The sequence below is a fragment of the Peromyscus maniculatus genome, chromosome 5 (assembly GCF_049852395.1).
Source record: "Peromyscus maniculatus bairdii isolate BWxNUB_F1_BW_parent chromosome 5, HU_Pman_BW_mat_3.1, whole genome shotgun sequence".
Lineage (NCBI taxonomy): Eukaryota > Metazoa > Chordata > Mammalia > Rodentia > Cricetidae > Peromyscus > Peromyscus maniculatus.
In genome coordinates, this window is record NC_134856.1 from 42,461,942 (window position 1) to 42,481,482 (window position 19,541).

A 19,541-nucleotide genomic window follows, 5' to 3' on the forward strand; every position below is an offset into this window, starting at 1 on the left:
GGTCTCCAGCCTCAGTGGTGCTCAGCACTCTGCATTCAGCCCTCCGCCGGTTCCTCCTGCCTCGGACTCCATTAGGCTTGCCGTCTTCTCTGGTTTCACTTCTTCTCTCCAGGTCTCTCACTTTCCTTCCCCTTCTCTCCCCTTTGCCCTTTATCGTGAACCATCAAGGAACGGGGATGGGAGGACCCGAGTTTGATCCGGTACACCATTAAAAAGCTGGGTGTGGTGGCTTTGGTGGAGGAAATGGCAACATGAAGATTCGTGGGGCTTACTGGCTTAACCAGCACATCTCAGCTCCCATCAAAGACCGGATGTCAATCCACAAAGTGGACAGTGCCTAGGGAAGGACAACTCTAGCTTCACACACACACACACACACACACACACACACACACACACACACTCACAATCTCACACACTCTAACACTCACACACATTCACACACACACTCACACTCACACACACACACTCACGATCTCACATACTCTAACACACATTCACACACTCACACTCACGTTCTCACACACTCTAACACACACACACACACTCACGATCTCACATACTCTAACACACATTCACACACTCACACTCATGTTCTCACACACTCTAACACTCACACACATTCACACACACACACTTATGATCTCACACTCTAACACACACATTCACACACACACACTCATGATCTCACACACTCTAACACTCACACACATTCACACACACACACTCACGATCTCACATACTCTAACACACATTCACACACTCACACTCACGTTCTCACACACTAACACACACACACACACACACACACACACACACACACACACACACACACACAGCATCTAGAAGAACACCCATGCAGCTCTTCTCCCGGAAACCTCATTTACTAGTCGCTTGGATCCTCATCTTCCTGTCTCATGTTTACTAGCTCAGCAGTGACTTCTAATCCCCAAAACAGGAGCTCCCTTTCTCCTTCTTCTTCTTCTTCTTCTTCTCCTTCTCTCCTTCTCCTTCTCCTTCTCTCCTTCTCCTTCTCTCCTTCTCCTTCTCCTTCTCTCCTTCTCCTTCTCCTTCTCCTCCTTCTCCTCCTTCTCTCCTTCTCCTTCTCCTTCTCCTCCTTCTCCTTCTCCTTCTCCTTCTCTCCTTCTCCTTCTCCTTCTCTTTCTCCTTCTCCTTCTCCTTCTCCTTCTCCTTCTTCTTTTTCTTTTTCTTCTCCTCCTGCTCCTCCTTCTCCTCCTCTTCTTCCTCCTTCTCCTTTTCCTCCCCCTTTTTTTGGGGGGGCCTTCTTCCATAGCATCACCCTGATGCCTCTTCCCCTTTGCCAAGAACCTTTTTGTTTGTTTGTTTTTGTTTTCCTTCAATGAGCTCCTCGGCCCCCTTTGTCAGCTTCCCTCTTCCCACCCATCCCTTCCCAGGGTCAACACTCAGATTCCAAACTTGCCTCCTCGTGTCCCACTGCTCTGACTTCTGGGGCTCTCCTCATGAGCTCCACACAGTCACTCCTCAATGCCTTTGGACAAACTCACCCCCCATGCTAGGAACAGTTTCTGATGCCCTATCTCACTCATTGCCCTTTCTTCCATCTTCCTGGATTCTGCTCATGTTCTAGAGACTGGTTCACAGGGAAAGTAGCCTAAGGTGATTAAATATGGCCTCCAGAGACAGATCCTAGCTCTGAACCAATAAGCTGTGTGACCTAGAGCAAGTTACCTGGCCTCTCTGTACTTTTCTTTTCCTAATTACAGAATGAATAAGATAGAAGTAACAGCCTATAAAGGGGTGTGTGTGTGTGTGTGTGTGTGTGTGTGTGTGTGTGTGTGTGTGTGTGTGTGTGCCAGAGTCAGGTGGAATTCCTCAGGCACCATCCACCTGGTCTCTCATCAATGTGGTGCTCACCAATGAGACATGCTGGCTGGCCAGCGGACTCTGTAAACTCACCGGTCTCTGTCTCCCAACATTTTCACATAGTCTCTGGAGATCAAACTCGGGTCCTCATGTTCAGATGGCAAGCACTTTATTGAATGGCTTTGCCATCTCTCCAGCCTCTCTGAAGTTTATTAGAATAATTAATAAGCTATTGTTTGTGAAATTTAACCCTCATTGTGAGTACATTGTGTGTTGAAAGAAAAAGATCAACACTAAAAGTATTTTTTAAACGCCCCGTTTCTCCCCAGCCTGTTTTATCACCTTGTCTTTTTACTTGGGGTGTCACGGTCTCCCCAAGACACTCTGCCCCATTGTTCCTGGATCCTGGTCCAGTTGTCTCTGGGCCCCAGGCTGGCACAATACAGTTCTCAGCAAATGTTTGTTGAATGAGTGGGAGATCATTAGGGGTGAATTTTCCATGGCAAATTAGAAATCGTGAGCCTAAAATTTCCTTGGGAGGTATTCTGGCAGGGAGGGAAGTTAGGGTTCTGTTAGGCGACAGCACTTTCCACTCCCCGATTTCTGCAATTCTGTAAACTGATCAGGTGACAAGAACCCTGACGGTGCCAAGCCCAATTAATCCAAACCAGACCGGCTCACGCTGTACCTTTCTGTAACCCATCAGTGGCGCTTTCTTTTCCATCCCTCATACCTGTTTCCTTCTCTGTGCATAACGAGCTTCATATTTAAAACATGAAAAGCCAATAAAACACAAAACCCACACATCAACAGTGCTTTGCTCAAGGACGTCCCGTTTAATCGAGAAACCGTCTCGAGTAACACACTCAATTTACCCACCAGGTGCCAGGTGGTAACGGGCACTTCAAGGGGTGGGAGCCAGGTGACAACAGGCACTTCAGGGAGTGGGAGCCAGGTGACAACAGGACCAGACAGCACGGGAGACGGGAAAGCTGTGTTCTCCGCCCTTGAGGACTCACAATGCCATGTATTCTTCGGACACATCATCCAGTCCAAGGCAAGCTTTAGAAATCAGAGCCACTCCCAACATCCATTAATTCATCTGCACCTTTAATTAGCCCAGACGAGCATAGAACTCAGTAAAATTTCTCACCTCTTTTGCTCCTTTCAACTAATCTCAGAATACTTCATTTTCTCATAAGCTTTCACCACATAACCAGCACTAATGAAATGACCAATATTAACCCATTGTTAGATTAAACAGAGTACATCATTGGCTGATGACATTCTTTATGATTGGGGTTTGAAAATGGGTCCTAACCCATGATGAAAACATTTGGTATCTGCCTAATGAGACCATTCTTGTACCTACCAAAAAAAAGACATCCTATTAAAATAGTGCATGTTAATGATGGCGTGTTCAGCACTTTCCACTCACAGGCACATCTCAGGTTTCTCAATATTAAATGCTGCCATCAGGGCCTGTATTCTTAAGCGAGGTATTCTCATTGGCTACTCCCCAAATATAACTTAAATTGGCTTAAAATAGAACAATCACATGCTAACCCGGTAGCATTAGCAACTCTATTAACAGCCAATTTCACATCCACACCAGAGGGAGTAAAAGGTAATTTGCTCATTATCAACACCCTCCGGCAGTGGAAGGAAATGACTGTCCATCAAAAAGCATTTTCCAACATAACAATAGCAGCACCCACATGTAACCACCCCACTCTCCCTTCCCTTCCAGGACAAGGTCCCTGGGAACAGCCACAAGGGAAGACTTGGAAATATAATGGGGTGTGATGAGTAGGGTGCTTGCCTACCACGCTCCAGAATCTTCTCTCACTTCATCTCACCTTTAATCTTTGTGGTTACAAAGGAAATTTTGACAGATCATCCTGAAGGTACAGGTAGATCCTAGTAACATAGGGATTGTTTAGACTAAAAATATTTCCAAGTCCCAGATGCTTGACTGGTACCTCAGACTGCTTGCTCTAGGCCAACCAGCTGAAAATAGACAATTCCTGGAACCCACTGAAGACCTGCTCTGTACTCTCATCTAGTTAGTCAAGAAAAGGAGCCATTCCAAAAGGAGATATTGTCCCTTTTCAATCTCACCCACCACTAGTCTTCGTTTAGTAACTATCTCTTCAGGTATTATACTCCTTCATCTGCTTTTAATCAGTGCTTAACAAACTTCTCTACATGATGTACTTGTATATTTGGATAAAATATTATACTATGACACTAGCAAAGAAATAGATTTCTTGGCTGTTATTCTGCTCCGTTGGCTATTATCCTTTGAAAAGAGTCGTCTCCTAACTCCTGTGCAGCTGTCTAGGTCTTTCCCTTTTCTTCTTAGTTCTAACTGCCCTGTCTCCTATAAACAAAGGTCAGGATAATCTGACTTGAGCAATTTTTTCTCATATGTATGTATATGTGATGTGTGTAGATGTATGTTTGTTTCTGTAGGATGAATGTGAGGAGGTGCAGTGTGTGTGTGTGTGTGTGTGTGTGTGTGTGTGTGTGTGTGTGTGTGGTCTGTGTGTGTGGAGGTCTGAGGTCAAGAGTCTGCCTTGATAACTCTTCCCCTTGTTCATTGAGGCAGGGTCCCTCAATTGTCTCTACATTATTTGCTGAGACAGGGTCTCCCAGCTGAACCCCAAGTTCACACATACAGTTAATCTGAGGATCCTGTCTCTGACTTTGGGATGCCGGAATTACAGGCAAGCCACCACAGTCACCCGGCATTTAGGTGGATTCTGGGGGTCCAAACTGTGCTCCTCAGACTTGCATAGTAAGCACTTTAACCACTGAGCCGTCTCTCCAACCCTGAAGCAAATTTTGATGTCATTCCCAGGTCCTGAGACCTGGCAGTGCTCCCTGTTGCCTCTAGACAAATCCTAGGCTCCCGATCCGAGCATGTGAAACTCTTTACAAGCCCATTTCTCCTATTCTTCTAGCTCTAGTTGAAAATTTGTATTTCTCCTCCATATCCTAGAATGTAGCCCATCTCCATTCATCAGAATCAAGAGCAAAGTCAAAAGCAATTGTCTCCTTAAACCTTTCCTGATTTGTACTCCACTGTGCCTCTGAACAGCAGGAGGTCTGCAGCTTCAAAGGATGTGAGAGGAGGGCGGCATCCCCGAGAACTTAAAAGAAGAAAGATGTCTGAGGAAAGCCGGCTCATGGCAAATCGCTCGAGGTCTGCAGACCTTGAGTGGATTAGTCTAAACCACATGAGGGAAAGACAGGAGTTTTGCAATGTAGAGAGAAAGCAGAGTCACACAGAGAGAGGCACCTAGAGCCCTTCTAGAGATGTCCAGAAGTGAGAACTGCTTGGCCAATAGATTGAGAGCATGAGCCCCGACTGTAAAGATCTTAACTGTCTGAGATACTGTCTTAACTGTGATTCTGTGACTCTGTCTTAACCAGTTGCTATTCAAGTGGATTATTTCAGGGTCCTTCGCTTTGTCACCTCACAAGCCTCTTTGGTTTCTTCCGTCAGTCTACCCATAAGGAAAGAGTATGCTGGCCATGTAGACTGAGTATCTCAGTTCCCAGGACAGTGAGTTCCTTCTAGCCACTAGTCACTGGTCTCCACTCTTTCCGTCGATATGATTCAGCATCAACTGTATGACAGGTACTTGTCTATTCATTTGAGCCAGGGTGGTAAACAAGGAAAGTACAGGCCCTTGATCATCTGTGTAGGGGAAGATGAGGACCAGTATACCATGGTTCTAATGCAACGTGATGATTGTTCTGGTCAGGAGATCAAGGATCGAGCTGAAAGCACATTGTCAGAGGAAGAACCCAGGTCTCAGGACCCAGGAAAGGCTTTACATAAGAAATTATATTTACCCTGAGTCCTGAGGGATCAACTGCGACCCTCAACACCAGCCTGGGAGTGGTGGAAAGAGGGGGCAGAATGATGTATGTGGCATAAGCAGCAGAGGTCAAAGGCATATTTCAGTGGAGCTACGGAAGGAAAAAGACAGGGAAGGAGGGTCAGAAAAAATGGCACAAATCAAGGAAGCCTTCCTAAGCCATTTGACCTGAACTGTATCATGGCATCAACAGAGAAGGACTGAAAATTTTAAACAAATCAATGTTGAAAGACTTGAAACAAATCAATGACCGGCCCAGATCATATCTATAGTTTCTGGAATTAGTATGGCATTTGGATAAGGATGAAAGAAGCAATAACAGCTTTATTTAGAAAGTATGATAGGAAGGATTTTGTGAGTGATGGCTTAAGAGGCCTGGGAGAGAGATGGGGGTGCAGGATACAGGAGTGGTGATGAGTACCAACCCCAGAGATGAGCTACCTGGGTGTCAAGCCCTGCTTTACCAAATATTACCATGTAGTCATGGGGAAGCTATATAACCTTCCTGTGCCTCGGTTTCTCACCAGAGATGAAAGTAATCAGAGAACCTAGATCTCAGATTTCCTCATGCAGATTACATGGCTTAAGAGCAAAGTCTTTAGAAGAGTGTATGGTACACAATGTTATATGTATGTTAGATAAACAATCAGTAAAAAAGAAGGAACTTTGGAGTAGAGGATTTCCTGTTGGAGATGTTGAATTGCAGGGAACAGTCAGGGTAGCTACAAGCGTCTGGAAGGCAGTCATGGTTACAGATCTCAAGCTTAACAGCAAAGCCGTACTGGAGAGTGTATGTTGGAGCAATTCCGATATGAATGGCAACTGACGTCAAGTGATAGAAGGGACCAGAGATGATATAGACTAAGAACGAAGAGGACAGAAGGGGAAAAAAAAAAAACAAAAAACAAAAAACAAAACCTCGGAGACTAGTTGGAGCACAGGCAGGAGGAGTATGCACCCAGGACTCTAAGGAGCAGTCGAAAAAGTTTCTGATGGCTGGGATGAAGAATCTGTTCCAGGCTTTCCCTACTTTGGGTGATTTTCTGGCACCATTTGGTGTCGTTTGGCATATCCATCCATGCTCCTATATGTACTGTCACCTGAACAGGCTTCTCCCTTGTGCAGTCCATTTCCAAATTCCCTTTCATCAAGACGGCAATGAACGTAGAAACTGAGAGACAGAGTGCACCCAGGGAGACTACCATATAAAGATGAAGGCAGTTAGGGGTGATGAGTTGACAAGCCAAGGAGCAGAGTACCTTCAGAGAGAACAACTCCGCAGATACCTTGAGCTTAGACCTCTAGCCTTCAGAGCGGCGGCGGCGGCACGGCACATTTCTGTTATTTTAAGCCACCCAGTCATGGGATTTTGTTAAGCATCCCTGGAAAAATGAATACAACTGCTGACAAGATTTACCACAATTTTTTCCTTATTAGTGAGCAGGTGGTGTGCATAAGCAGAATAGACTATGGAGGATCTCACAGAGATGTGGGTGTGGGATAAGGAGGCTACAAAGTGCCATGCAGTGCCCAGGGGTCACCTTGACCACTCCCAGGCCTCAAGAGCCAAGGGAGGGAGCAGAGTTGAAATGGTCAAGAGGGTAACTGCATGGAAGAACCCTGAGAGGGGGCATCTTCATCGCTCCTGGGGACCTGCCAGGGCAGGAGCAGAAGACAAGCATGCACATTGGGCACAGTTCTGCCTCCCTCTGGTCTGCTGCCAATGCTCAGCACTGGCCAAGCCAGACAGAGGCCAGAGGCCAGGGTTGAGAGGACAAGGGTACACCTTAGAAGGCAAAGAGCTGCGAGGGGCGGGCAGTCGGAAAACCCACCCAAGGCCTTTTCACATCTCACAGCCCCATGCTACCATGTGTATTCCAAAATATTCCAACTTCAAAGTGTGATCCTGAGGAGACAGCCCTGGCAGCAAAGTGCTTACCCTGCGAGAATGAGGACCTGAATTCTGGCCCCAGAAGCCACATTTCAAAAAGTCAGACTCGGTAGTGAGTGCCTGTAATCCTAACCCTAAGGACGCAGAGACAGTTTAATCCCTGGCATTCCCTGGACAGACAGCCCAGATGAATCAGCGAGCCCCAGGCCGATGAGAAGGTGACTGCTCCTGAGGAATGACAAGCTCAGGTTGTCCTCTGGCCACCACATATATCACATGTACACATACACATTGGCACACTGGCATCTAGAGAGAGAGAGAGAGAGAGAGAGAGAGAGAGAGAGAGAGAGAGAGAGAGAGAGAATAAAAACCAGAGAGAGAAGCTCACGGCCACACCTACAGGAGGAACGTGGCCGGTTTTTTCCTCATATGCCAGTTTTTCTCAGAGTTGTGTTTATTATTGTACATTTCCATTTCACTTGATATGTACCGGGTTCTCAGAACTTAGGAATTGCTGAATAGATTATTATTCCAATCTGGTTCCCGGATGTTTGTTTGTGACTTGGGTTGGTTTGATTGGAGATAGGCTCTCACTGTAGCCCACCTCGACCTTGAACCCCAGTCTTGCTTCTCCCTCCAAAGTCACCACCACACCCAGCTAGCTTCTCTTTTTCCATCTTTAGAAACAACCACCGAGGGAGACTCTTCCTGCTACCCCCACCTAACCTCTTTGAAATGACTGTGTTGGCCCTCTCTTTTCTTGGGGGCACTTTGGATATATACCAGTGCCCTATAGATAGGAGGTCCGTGACATGAGGACTCATACGGAGCAGGGGGTGACTGCAAGTGTCAGTCTATAGAGTGACCACGGCCACAGCTTACCAGTCTACAACTGGTAAGAAAAAAAAATCCTTTTCTTCGTGAGTATACACACATATTTCTATTAAAATAAAATATAGCATCAAAACTAATACGTGCTTGTTTTGAGAGGGTGTTTGTTGTCTTGGTGGCAAAGCACTTGCTTATCATGCATGAGGCCATGGGTTCAATCCCCTTCACCACAGGAAGAAATTAAACAAATAAATGGTATTTAAAGGGCGGGGGGCAGCAGGTGTTGTTTTGTTTCTGTTTCTGCACTAGAATCCGGCAGTTTTTGTCTCCAACAGAATCTCAGATCATTATATAAGTTGGCACAGGGACCCTGGTAAGAACCCCAAGTCTTCCATAGTGAAGACTGCAGCTCATACGCTCACCGCGTCCACCTTTGGGTTTTACAACCTAAAGAGTTGGGGTTTTGTTTTGTGTTGGCAAGCGAGGCCCAGCTATGTGGCAGTCTGTGATTCCCCGGATTTGCTTTTCCCGGTGAAATTAAGGATTTGTTTTCATCATTGTCCACCTGGGAAGTCTCCAGCTTCCTGTCACTACTTAGGGCCCTAATCTGTGGGTCCCCGTTCTTGAAATCTAAGGACAACATTCAGATCTCAGCCTAACTCATGCAAGTATCTGGGCACTACATTAGCTCTAGTTGAAAAAAAAAAAAAAAAACAGGAGTGCAATGAAATATAGAAAATTTCACAATGGGAAAAGGCTACTCATAGGTAAACCATTTGAAGAAAATCAGAATTGAGCTTTGACCAAATTTCTCTCGAACACAAATAAAAAGAGGAGGGGAACAGGCCCCAGAGGATATCACTGGTGACAAACAGGAAAACCAGGTATGTGAGAGACACACTGTGGGGAAACCAGAAACACGGGATTCAGTCTGCTAGAGGAGGCAGGTGCAAAGTGGACAGCATCGTGGACAATGGGCCAAAAGACACAAGAGGGCAGGAAGAAGAGGAAGTGTCCTGGGACATGCTCCGGGATCCACGCTGTCTCCCCGTAAGCAAGACGGTCACTGATCCTTGCAGCGCATTCCTAGCTCTTAAAGACGTCATACCCAGATGCCGTCCTGCACAGGAGTCTTTTCATTCCTTCCATTCATTTTGGGTACAGGAATTCCCTTTGAAGCCTTGATATTGGAACCCTGGAAGTGCTGGGGTTTCATTCCTCGTCACCACCTGTGCACTTGATGCGTTCTTGGTTACAAAGCGTGGCGGACTGCCTCCGCCTTCAGTCAATCGCTTTAGCCGAAGGCCTCTGATTTGTTCACATTTACTACAACACATACAGAGGGCTGCAAGATTTTTTTTTTTTTTTTTTTTACTATTGATCTGGTGCTTTAAGAGGGGAAAAAATCTCCTTGGCTGTCTAAACACTATCGATCCCTGCTTGGGAGTCGCAGCAGAAGTGTAGAAAGGGCGTGGATGAATTGAAATTTCATTTCCGACAACTTGTTCCTGTTATTTTTACCCTTTTGGATGGGGAGAAACACGTTGCTGCGGCTTCAGTCAATGTGGTCGATAGCTCCACTGAGAAACTCAACACGGCTTCTGCCAGAGGTTTGGCAATGAGACGCGATGTTGGATTTCCAGCGTGTGAAACTGAAGGGCGATGGTAAAATGCATTCGGTCCTAACACACACCAGAAGCAAAGCCTGCGGCTCTGGGCTCGAAACGACCCACAGGAGCTGAGACTTTGGAGAGCAGCATTCTGGTTGCTAACAACACTCCCCGTTCACGGAAGGGCCTCTGACTCTTCCTGGCTTTCTGTGACAGTCAAGGGAGGCGTCCAGTTGAACCACAGCTAAGTTTTAGGCTGTATGTGGAGACCTTACAGGAGGTCCCTCCGACATGTGCGTGCATGTACTAGTGCGGAAACCACAGCTGCGGGTCTGGCAGGAGCCGGTGGACGCTGCTGGCATGCACGAGTGTGCATCTGCAGCAGGCAGCCTCGTGAAGCACCACCCGCCCCCTAAGCACACCAACCGGAAGATGAGGTTTGTGCCAGCTGCACCAGCTTTGTTCTTTTATTAGATGTTCAAAGAATCCAGGAGAGAACCAGGCTCCTTCCTACTGGCAACATCTGGCGTTTATGTAGCCCTGTCCCTTTGATCTTGGAGAACCCCAAAGCCCTTCACAACCCAGTGCAGTGCCAATGGCCACAGCAACCCACTTCACAGAAAACATGGCCAGATACCCCTCCGCCCCCACCACCCATCACCCCACTCCATCATCCCACCCCTCCCCCACCCCCACCTCCACCTCCACCCCTGCCCCGGACCAGCCCCTCTTTTCACAGTTCTTGGTTCTGGGAGGAAAGGTTCCAGTGTGGATCTCAAATACTCCCTTTCTTCCTTTTCCTTTCTTTCTTTCCTTCTTCTTTCTTTCTTCCTTTCTTTCTTTCTTTCTTTCTTTCACTTTTTTCTTTTTCTTTTTTTAAATTTGATTAATCCTGCTTTTTTAAGGGTAAATGCACTTCATAACCACTTCTTAATAAGCAGTACTTCATTTTTATATTTCCAATTCTTTCATAGGCCCATTTCTGTCCCCCAGCCCCAGCCCTCCCATTGCAGAGAAATGTGAAAACTCTCTTCTCTCCTGGGAACCAAGAATCTGCATTGCCGATGAGGTTGCAAATTCAGACACAATAAACAGAATTAAGAAAAACCGAGCTGGCATTTGACAGAAATTGTAAAATGACACTCAGAAATGTTGCTCTTGTGGAAATTACTGATATTAAAATATAAATCAGTGTCTTGTGCTTCCCGCAGCACCGGGGGCTCTATTAGGTTATGCAGTTTGATTGCTGAGCTGAACCTAAGAGACTTGGCAGTTGAGCGCTGAAGTTATCACAAAGTATTTAACCCCTTTCCTGCCAGAGAGCAGGCACCTGAGAGGGTGCCAGCTGGTGTTGTCACCCCTGCCCCCAACAGTCCAGTGTCTCTTTTCTGAGCTGTCTGAAACCTAAGAGAAGATAAAGAATGGGGGGTGGGGAAGGAGGACTTGGAAAATCCTTTCTCAATCTAGGAATCTCGTATAATGTCAGGCTGAAGGCAGCTGACGGCAACTCAAGAAACAAATTCTACCCTCAGGAAGGCAAAAAGGAAAGACACTAAAAACCACTGAAAATGTAAACTATAGCACCAGTCACATGTATTGCTTGTCACTCTGACACCATCCTGTAAGGCTACTGTCACAGATGTTTCCAGGTAAGGGTGCTGAGGTTTGAAGGAAGCCAGTGCGCCTGCTCTAACAGGAATTGAGTGAACACGGGATTCCTGACTCCAGGAAGAAAGAATGGAAGGAAGGGGACAGGAGAATGCAGGAGGAGGCTGGAGCATGCATGCTGTGGATCTAGAAAGTAAGGAAGTGCTCCAGAAATTATAGAGCTTATTGAAAGTTTACAATGGGGAAGGGGTTTCAATGGTTGAAGTAGGAACCGCTGGGCAACAGAATTAATAGTATTAGATTATAGCTCATCAGATAGATATCCACGGGCTCATACCAATAGAAATAATTAAACTGGAATAAGGAACAACCCTTCCTTCCAGAAGCATCCCATAAAGTAATGTAAAAGGAATGGGGGAAACAGAAAATCTGTTAGAATACCACAGTGATGGGGCTGGGGTGATGCCCAGTGGGTAAAACACTTGCCAGCATCCACATAAAAGCCACGCAAGCATGACAGCCCTGCCTGCAATCCCAGCACTCAGCAGATAGGAACAGGGGTCCAAGGACAAGTGGCTAGGTAGACTGCCTAATTGGTGAGCTCTGGGCTCAGCAAGACATCCTGTCTCAGTAGATAAAAGTGGAATGAAATCAAGGACGACATCCATGTCAACCTCTGGCCTCCACAGGCACCCACACACATGGGCCACTCCACCCATGCAAACAAAAGTGTGCATGCAAAAAAAAAAAAGAACAAAAAGAATAACATAGTTTGTCTCGGAAAAAACCAAAACCAGAAAAAAGAATAACACAGTAGTCATTACAGTAGTCATTATTGCAAGAGAGGTCTATCTTGGTAAAAAAAAAAAAAAAAAAAAAAAAATTAAAAAAAAAAAAGGTAGGCGAAGTTTGGAGACAGAGTATCTGTATACTTTCAAAGTATCTCCCCAGACGTACATTCATTATTATGGGTTTACAATAGATAAAAATCAGAAGAACAAGTGACGTGGGGTAAAGGTCATCAGGCTGAACTGTATTAATTTCATGCATCCCTGATATGATTCACTAAAATGGCTTATGACACACTTGCCCAGCATGTACAGCCTCAATCCAAGCGTGAAGAAAATCTGAGGAAAAAACAAACTGAGGATCACTCTATAAATTAACTGCCTGATAATCTTCAAAAGTATCTAGGTCATGAAAGAATGAAAACCTGTCAAAATAAAAGAATCCAAAAGGACTATCTTTGCTACATGGCTGAAAATCTAAAATAATTTCAAAAAGGTCTGTATGTTCCTATTTTCTTACTGGAGTAGACAACTGCTACCTAGCTAGTTGGAAATTGTGAATTGCCCACATCCATAGTAAAGCCAGGTGTTCATGTTCAAAGACATTCAGGTAACGTGCTGTGACAGGGAGAGGCTCGCCTACCTGGCAAGGCCACTGTGAGAATTAACCGTTACGTTATGTTTGGGACAGTGTGTGGCATATGGAAGCTTCCAGAAAAAGTACAAATATTCCATGTAGTTGTGAGAAAGATGCCAGGAATGTCAGTCTAGTAGGCTTGTGAAAGAATGTGACTTTCGACAGGCAGAAAGCATGCATCTCCTAAAGAAAGCCTCAAAGCCAGGACGCAGGGTCCTCCTCCTCATTGGTCAGTGATCACGTCAACAAAGATTGGCGTCATCACATCCTTCCAAAAGCGAACTTGTCACATAGCCTGGGAATGATGGTGATGGCAGTAGGAAGCCTGAGCATGTGACTCGCTTCCTCACATGGTCTCCTCCCACTCCATGCATTCAGAGGGGGAGAAAATAAAGAACAATGGTTCAAGCCACAGACGGAAGGCGACATTTAAGAGAACGCCATGTATGGATGCCAAAGGCTTGTCTACAATATACAAAATGTGCGGTCCTCTATGCATTTTTAATTTGTTTTTATTTTAGATGTGTATTCTGTCTGCATGCTTATATGATTTTTTTTTCCACCATGTGCATGCAGTGTGAGCAGAGGCCAGGAGAGGGCACTGGAGCCCCAGGAGCTTGAACCACCACGTGCATTCTGAGAATGGGACCCAGGTCCCCTTCAGTGCTCTTAACTGCTGAGCCATCTCTCTAGAACCCAGTCCAGTGTGCATCTTTTTGTTGTTGTATTTTCAAGACAAAGTTTCTCCGTGTAGCTTTGGAGCCTGTCCTGGAACTTGCTCTGTAGACCAGGCTGGCCTCGAACTCACAGAGATCAGCCTGCCTCTGCCTCCTGAGTGCTGGGATTAAAGGCGTGTGCCACCACACCTGGCCAGTATGTATTTTAAAAGTAGGCATGGTGCTAGGAACAGGATGGGTTATTAGAAAGGTCTTGCCAAGAGGAACACAGACAAGGGTTACTCTGTCCATCTGCATTAAACTCAGTAACATGAAATGGGAGGAGGCGGCTAACAATTACTTAAACAGGATAAAAAATTGTTCTCTCGATGGCCCTGGTGGTGAGGACAGGGGAGAACTGGCAGGCTGACCAACCCCGCAGCTGCCCAGGCCCAGAACCCGAGTTGTGACTTGGCCAGTCCCAACATCCCCCCATCTATGATCGGCTGGAGCACGTGAAGGGACCAGTCCTGTAGACCCAAAGCTGCAGGATCTCCATGACACAGGGCAACAACAGGATTTCCAAGAAGAGTCCCAGTGAGGGCCCAGCATGAACAGTGTAGTAGAAACCAGAGGCCTCGAACCAGACCAATGACTCTCTGCAATGAACACTTACAGGTACAGATATATGGACAACGGGGTTTACCGTGTGACTCACTGTGTCACACTGCAGCTTCCAAGACAAGATTTTTTTTTTCAAATAACATTTTTTTTCATTTATTTTACATACTGACAAAAGTTTCCCCTCCCTACTCTCCTCCCAGTCATTTCCCGCCCTTCCCATCTACCCCCTCCCCATCCACTCCTCCTCTGTCTCCATTCAGAAAGGGGCAGTGCTCCCGTGGGCCTGAGCAAAGCATGGCACATCAAACTGAGGCAGGACCCAGCTCCTCCCCCTGCATCAAGGTTGGACAAGGTAATCCAGCATGGGGAACAGGTTCCCGAAAGCCAGCTAAGCAGCAGGGACAGGTCCTGATCTCACTGCTAGGAGCCTTACCAAGAGACCAAGCTATATAACTGTCACACATGCAGAGGACCTAGTTCAGTCCCATGGAGGCTCCCTAACTGTTGGTTCAGAGACCATGAGCTCCCACAAGCTCAGGTCAGTTGTCTCTGTGGGTCATGATGAGATTGTTTAATTTCTCCCTTTTTTTCCTCTTAAATTTTGTTTTATTTGGGGTAGGGGGCTGCAGAGGCAGAGGGCAGAAGTGAAGGGACAGGGAATGAATGAGATCAAGAAGCACAATGTGAAAGACACAGAATAAATAAAAAGAAAGTTTAAAAAAAAAAATTGCTCTCTCTGTCAGGTCTGACACGTTTGTTCCACATCATTAGGGACCTGGCTCCTTCTGTCTCTGGGAGCATCTCTTGGTGTTCCGAATAGCTGCTGGACAGCCAGGCACTGAGTCAGCAGCAAGGGTGATTGGAAAGGGGAGATCAGAGTTGTGTACTGCCTCTCTCAGATGTCCTAGAAGTCCTCCTAAGGCTCACCTTTTGTTAGCCAAAACTTAACTGCATAGCAGTACCTATCTAGAAGACAGGCCGGGAGATGTGGTTTTCCAGTAAGTACACAGACATTTCAGTAAAACTGGGTTTCTGTTTCTAAGAGAGGTAAGAAAGTGGGCAATTAACAGCCTTTGGGAAAGGTACCAAAAGAAACAGCCACAGTGAGGTTTAACCCAGGACAAAGAGTCTGACATATCCTAGGACGCTTGTCTTTTGCTTCAGACCCTTCCTTTCTTCCTTCATCCCAAAGTCTCTTTCTGAGGAGAGCCACTGGACTTTGGTATCAGAGTCCCCTTCCCTATATTATACATACTACAGGACCTCACACCCTAGCAAAACCAACTCCTGCATCATCTGCTACTACGGCTCCACCCTCTCCCCCATCAGACACACCTCCAAAATCAAGGATTTTCTCTTTTATAACTGGGTTTAGATTCAAAGAAATGAGTTCTCTTCATGCTAGGCTCTACATACCATGGCTTCTTCCATACATCCTGGGCAGGAAAAAAAAATTGCACAAGGGGTATCTGGGTCCATTTATGGTGGCCACATATTTTTAAAATCAATAAAACTTTGAACATCCTATCATCAGTAATTAATGTCTCTGGGATTCACCATACCCATTTCATTCAAGACGGAATGTTGGAGAAAAAAAAAATCTAAAACCCAGTATGACTACTTAGAGCTGAGTTAAAGTAAATCTAATTCTGATTAACCCCTGAAATTTGTTTTCGTGTTCCATTAAATAACACCACTTTCCCTGGAAATCCAGAAATACATTTTAGTTGGGGAAAAGTAAGCCCTCGGTCTATTCTATCCAAGTTAAAAAGAAGAATGAGCCTGTGTAGCTGTGCACGCCTTGACGCTAGCACTCAGGAGGTAGAGGCTGGGTGCCCGCACATTCCTGGCCAGGGCATAGAGAATTCCAAGCCTGCCTGATCCACACCTGTGTTTCACTGAACTGGTTTATCCGTTCACTTTTTCCTTCTTCCCCCCACAATGGTCCTCTGAGCTAAGAAAAACAATGGATAAGTGAACTGGAACAAAGACGGGCAATTGGGTCCTAGCGAGAGACATGAGATGAGGCAAATGTGGAAGAAAACAGCTCAGTACTTTGTTCTAAGAGTCGAGATTCTATGTATCTTCAAGGCAAAACACGAAATTTGGGTAGGGCAGCTATGGGAGGAGGGGAGCAGAGACCGTCTATGTGTATATACATCAAAATCATAGAAGATGATCCCCAAGAGTGAGCACCAACTGACTCAAAGCCTGTAGGAAAGGAAGGCACCAGGTTTATACCCTGCTGCCCAGGATCAAGGTACTACAGCACAGAGGCCACCTGTGGTTTTAGGATCCAAGAATTTAGGCTTTAAAGGCTTTAAAAAAAAAAATTGGGTTTTTTTTTTAACCTGATAATAATGACACTTCCTTAGAAATAACTAAAACTGTGTTCTGTTATGTGGTGGAAAAGGGTCATAATAAAGAAACTGAGTAATGAAAACTAGATTTTCCCCTTGTACACCTGAGTTCATAGCTGACACCCAAGTGAGAGGTAGTATCATCTCTTGCATGTATATATTAGTGCTCTGAGCAAGGGCTGAGGGGAAGCAAAGGCATCACTAGACTCTAGAATCTCTGAAAACTAGAACCTCTACATTTTTAATTGTGTGTGTGTGTGTGTGTGTGTGTGTGTGTGTGTGTGTGTGTGTGTGCATATATACATGCATGCATGCCATGGCATGCATGTGAAGTCAGAGGACAACTTTTGGGAGTTGGGTTCTCATCTCCCACCTGTTGAGACAGGGTTTCTCTGGTTTCTATCATGTAACATACTCCAGGTTAACTGGCCCAGAAACTTCCAGCCAATCCTTCTACGTCTGCCTGTCACCTAACCATAGGAGTGCTGGGATTGCAGATGTGTGCTGCTCTATCCAGCTGTTTTCTTTCTCGGATCCCAGGGATCAAACTCCAGTCATCAGGCTTGCATGGCAACTGTTTTTGCCCACCAGTCCATTTCCATGGGCCTCTAAGTTTTTATTTAGACTATTAATCATTTTTTCCTGGGCACAGCTGTCACCAAGAAAAACACTATTTGAAAAACAGATGGCAAGATTTTGAAAATGAGAAAACAGTTCCCTGGGTGAATGAGACAGATGAGGCATGAAGGAGTGATGGACCCAACTGAGATGCAAGAAACAAAGATGTGAAGCCAGGAGCTTAAGAAGAGATGACATTAATGCAGTCATAGGCCCCAAAGAGCAGTAATCATGGATCTGGTAGAGTATCCTATCCCCTCTGGGGTGAGTTTCCCTCTCCATAAAATGCTTGTCAGTCACTCTCCTAAAAGAGCATTGTGGTGGCTCCGGATGTTCATTTATGAAGTATGGAAACTCCTTCTATTCTCTCTCTCTCTCTCTCTCTCTCTCTCTCTCTCTCTCTCTCTCTCTCTCTCTCTCTCTCTCATCCATCTGGCAAACATTACTATCAAGTACCTTGAAAATGTATCACACAACCCTTTTTCCTTCTTCAACTGTAAACACTTCCAAGTTGTCCACCACTGTCATTGCTAATGACTCACAGGAATCTTGAGTCTTCCTTGTGGGACAAAAACCCATTACTGTTCCCTCTGAGTTTTCACTTGCTACAGTCCAATGTAAGTCAGTTATTTTCCCTCTGAGTTACCTTCCTTGCGACAGTCCAGTATATTTCCTGTGAATAATGGAACAGACACCTTCTAATTTTCCTTTGAAATACTCTTTGAAACCATCACAGTCTAGAAAATTATTTTCGTGGGTTTTTTTTCTGCCTTTTACATAAGATTCTATATGAGAATCATCTGCAGATGACCCAGTGGATGTTCCTGAAGAGAAACATCATTCTCAAGGACATATTTTCAGTGTGTGATGCTCAGACTGAGTTTATAGTTCTTACCAAACAAAGATGTTTGTCAAGGTAGAACAGCAAAGCGAAGTTGAGAGCTGGGACAGACCATGAAGGTCGCTTTCCTGCAGCCCCTTCATCTCCAGAGGCAGAGATGAGGGTTCAAAGAGACGAGGCCTTCCCATGGGACATGATTCACATGATTTTGAACTATGTTTCAAAGCTTTGGTGGCTCAGAGCCCTGTTGATTATTCTTTGATGCCGAGTTACTTTTAATCTTTTTGACTTGCCTAGTGTGGGAATTATTTGTGATGTTCACTAACATGCCCTCTGGAGAACAAAGGAAGTTAGGTACAGCCATGTAATTTGTTTGGACCAATGAAATGTGAGCAGAAGTCAAGTGTTTCACTTCCTCTTTATGAACCAGTATGTACTTCATCAGGTTCCCTGTCTGCTGCCATGGCAACAGACTAGATAAGAGAGGTTCCACTAGCTGAGGATGATAAGGAGCTGAGTACGGGCAATGTAGGGCAGAGCTCCAGAGAGTTCACAAAGGACGGGTAGCCTGAGTGAAAAGTAATCCTTCGGATTTAAGCCGCTGGGATTTGGGGGTTGTTAGTGTGAAATGACCCAACCTAGCCCTACCAGGTAGGACTGAGCAATGTCATCATTCCCATGATGCATCTCTGTGCAGGAAGATGTAAGAGGGTCTAGAATGCAGAAAATCAGAATGCAACTCCACCAAACATTCCAAACACCACGCATCACAACCATTCTTTCTTCTTGGCTTATATTAGGGATGGGGGATGTAGCTTATCACAAAGAATGAGTATTTGGTGGCTTCTCATTCTTGGAACCATTCTGCAGGTAAGTGACTTGGTGGAAATTCCCTCTAGCCCTATGGTTAAGAACATAATGACTTAGATTATTTTAGTAAGTTCAGTGCATTATGACCTCAAATGCATCATCCTATAGTTACATGCTGTTACCTGTACAGCCATCTTCAGTTTCATTGGAAGTTTTTTAATCTAGATAATTCTCAGCACTTTATAAGATTTCTAACTTTATAATCCCCACTATGGCAAGTTAATGCTTTAAAAAAAAATCGCATCATGGGACATTTCAAATTCATAGTGATAAAATGAGTGGGTGAGCTTCCTCTAGTAAGAGAGTTTGTGCGACCTTGTAAGCCACTTAACCTCTCTGTGCCTCAGTTTCCTCCTCTATGTGATGGGGATAGTGGTAGTTCTTGACCCCCAGAGTTATTATGGAAATAGGTCACATACAACCTGTCTGCTTCATAAAAAAGGCTAAGTCTTAACTATATCTGACCCACAGA

The 19,541-nt window shown here is 45.3% G+C and overlaps 1 protein-coding gene and 1 long non-coding RNA gene across 4 annotated transcripts in view; both read left to right on the plus strand.

Moving 5' to 3' along the window:
- The window catches only part of LOC121829731 (uncharacterized), a 120,519-nt gene extending 105,718 nt beyond the window's left edge, over window positions 1-14,801 (plus strand). Inside the window, exon 4 of the long non-coding RNA XR_006072797.2 lies at window positions 14,581-14,801. This is a non-coding gene — a long non-coding RNA (uncharacterized LOC121829731). The remainder of the gene's footprint in view (window positions 1-14,580) is intronic.
- Window positions 14,802-18,651: 3,850 nt separating this feature from the next.
- The window catches only part of Pmfbp1 (polyamine modulated factor 1 binding protein 1), a 48,785-nt gene continuing 47,895 nt past the window's right edge, over window positions 18,652-19,541 (plus strand). The window contains exon 1 of one of the 3 annotated variants that reach the window (XM_015992953.3): window positions 18,652-19,069. The gene's annotated coding sequence lies outside the window, so the exon portion shown is untranslated. Of the gene's footprint in view, window positions 19,070-19,178; window positions 19,284-19,328; window positions 19,348-19,541 lie in introns of those variants that run through there. The other 2 variants (XM_042277671.2, XM_076572130.1) reach the window with 2 other exon arrangements.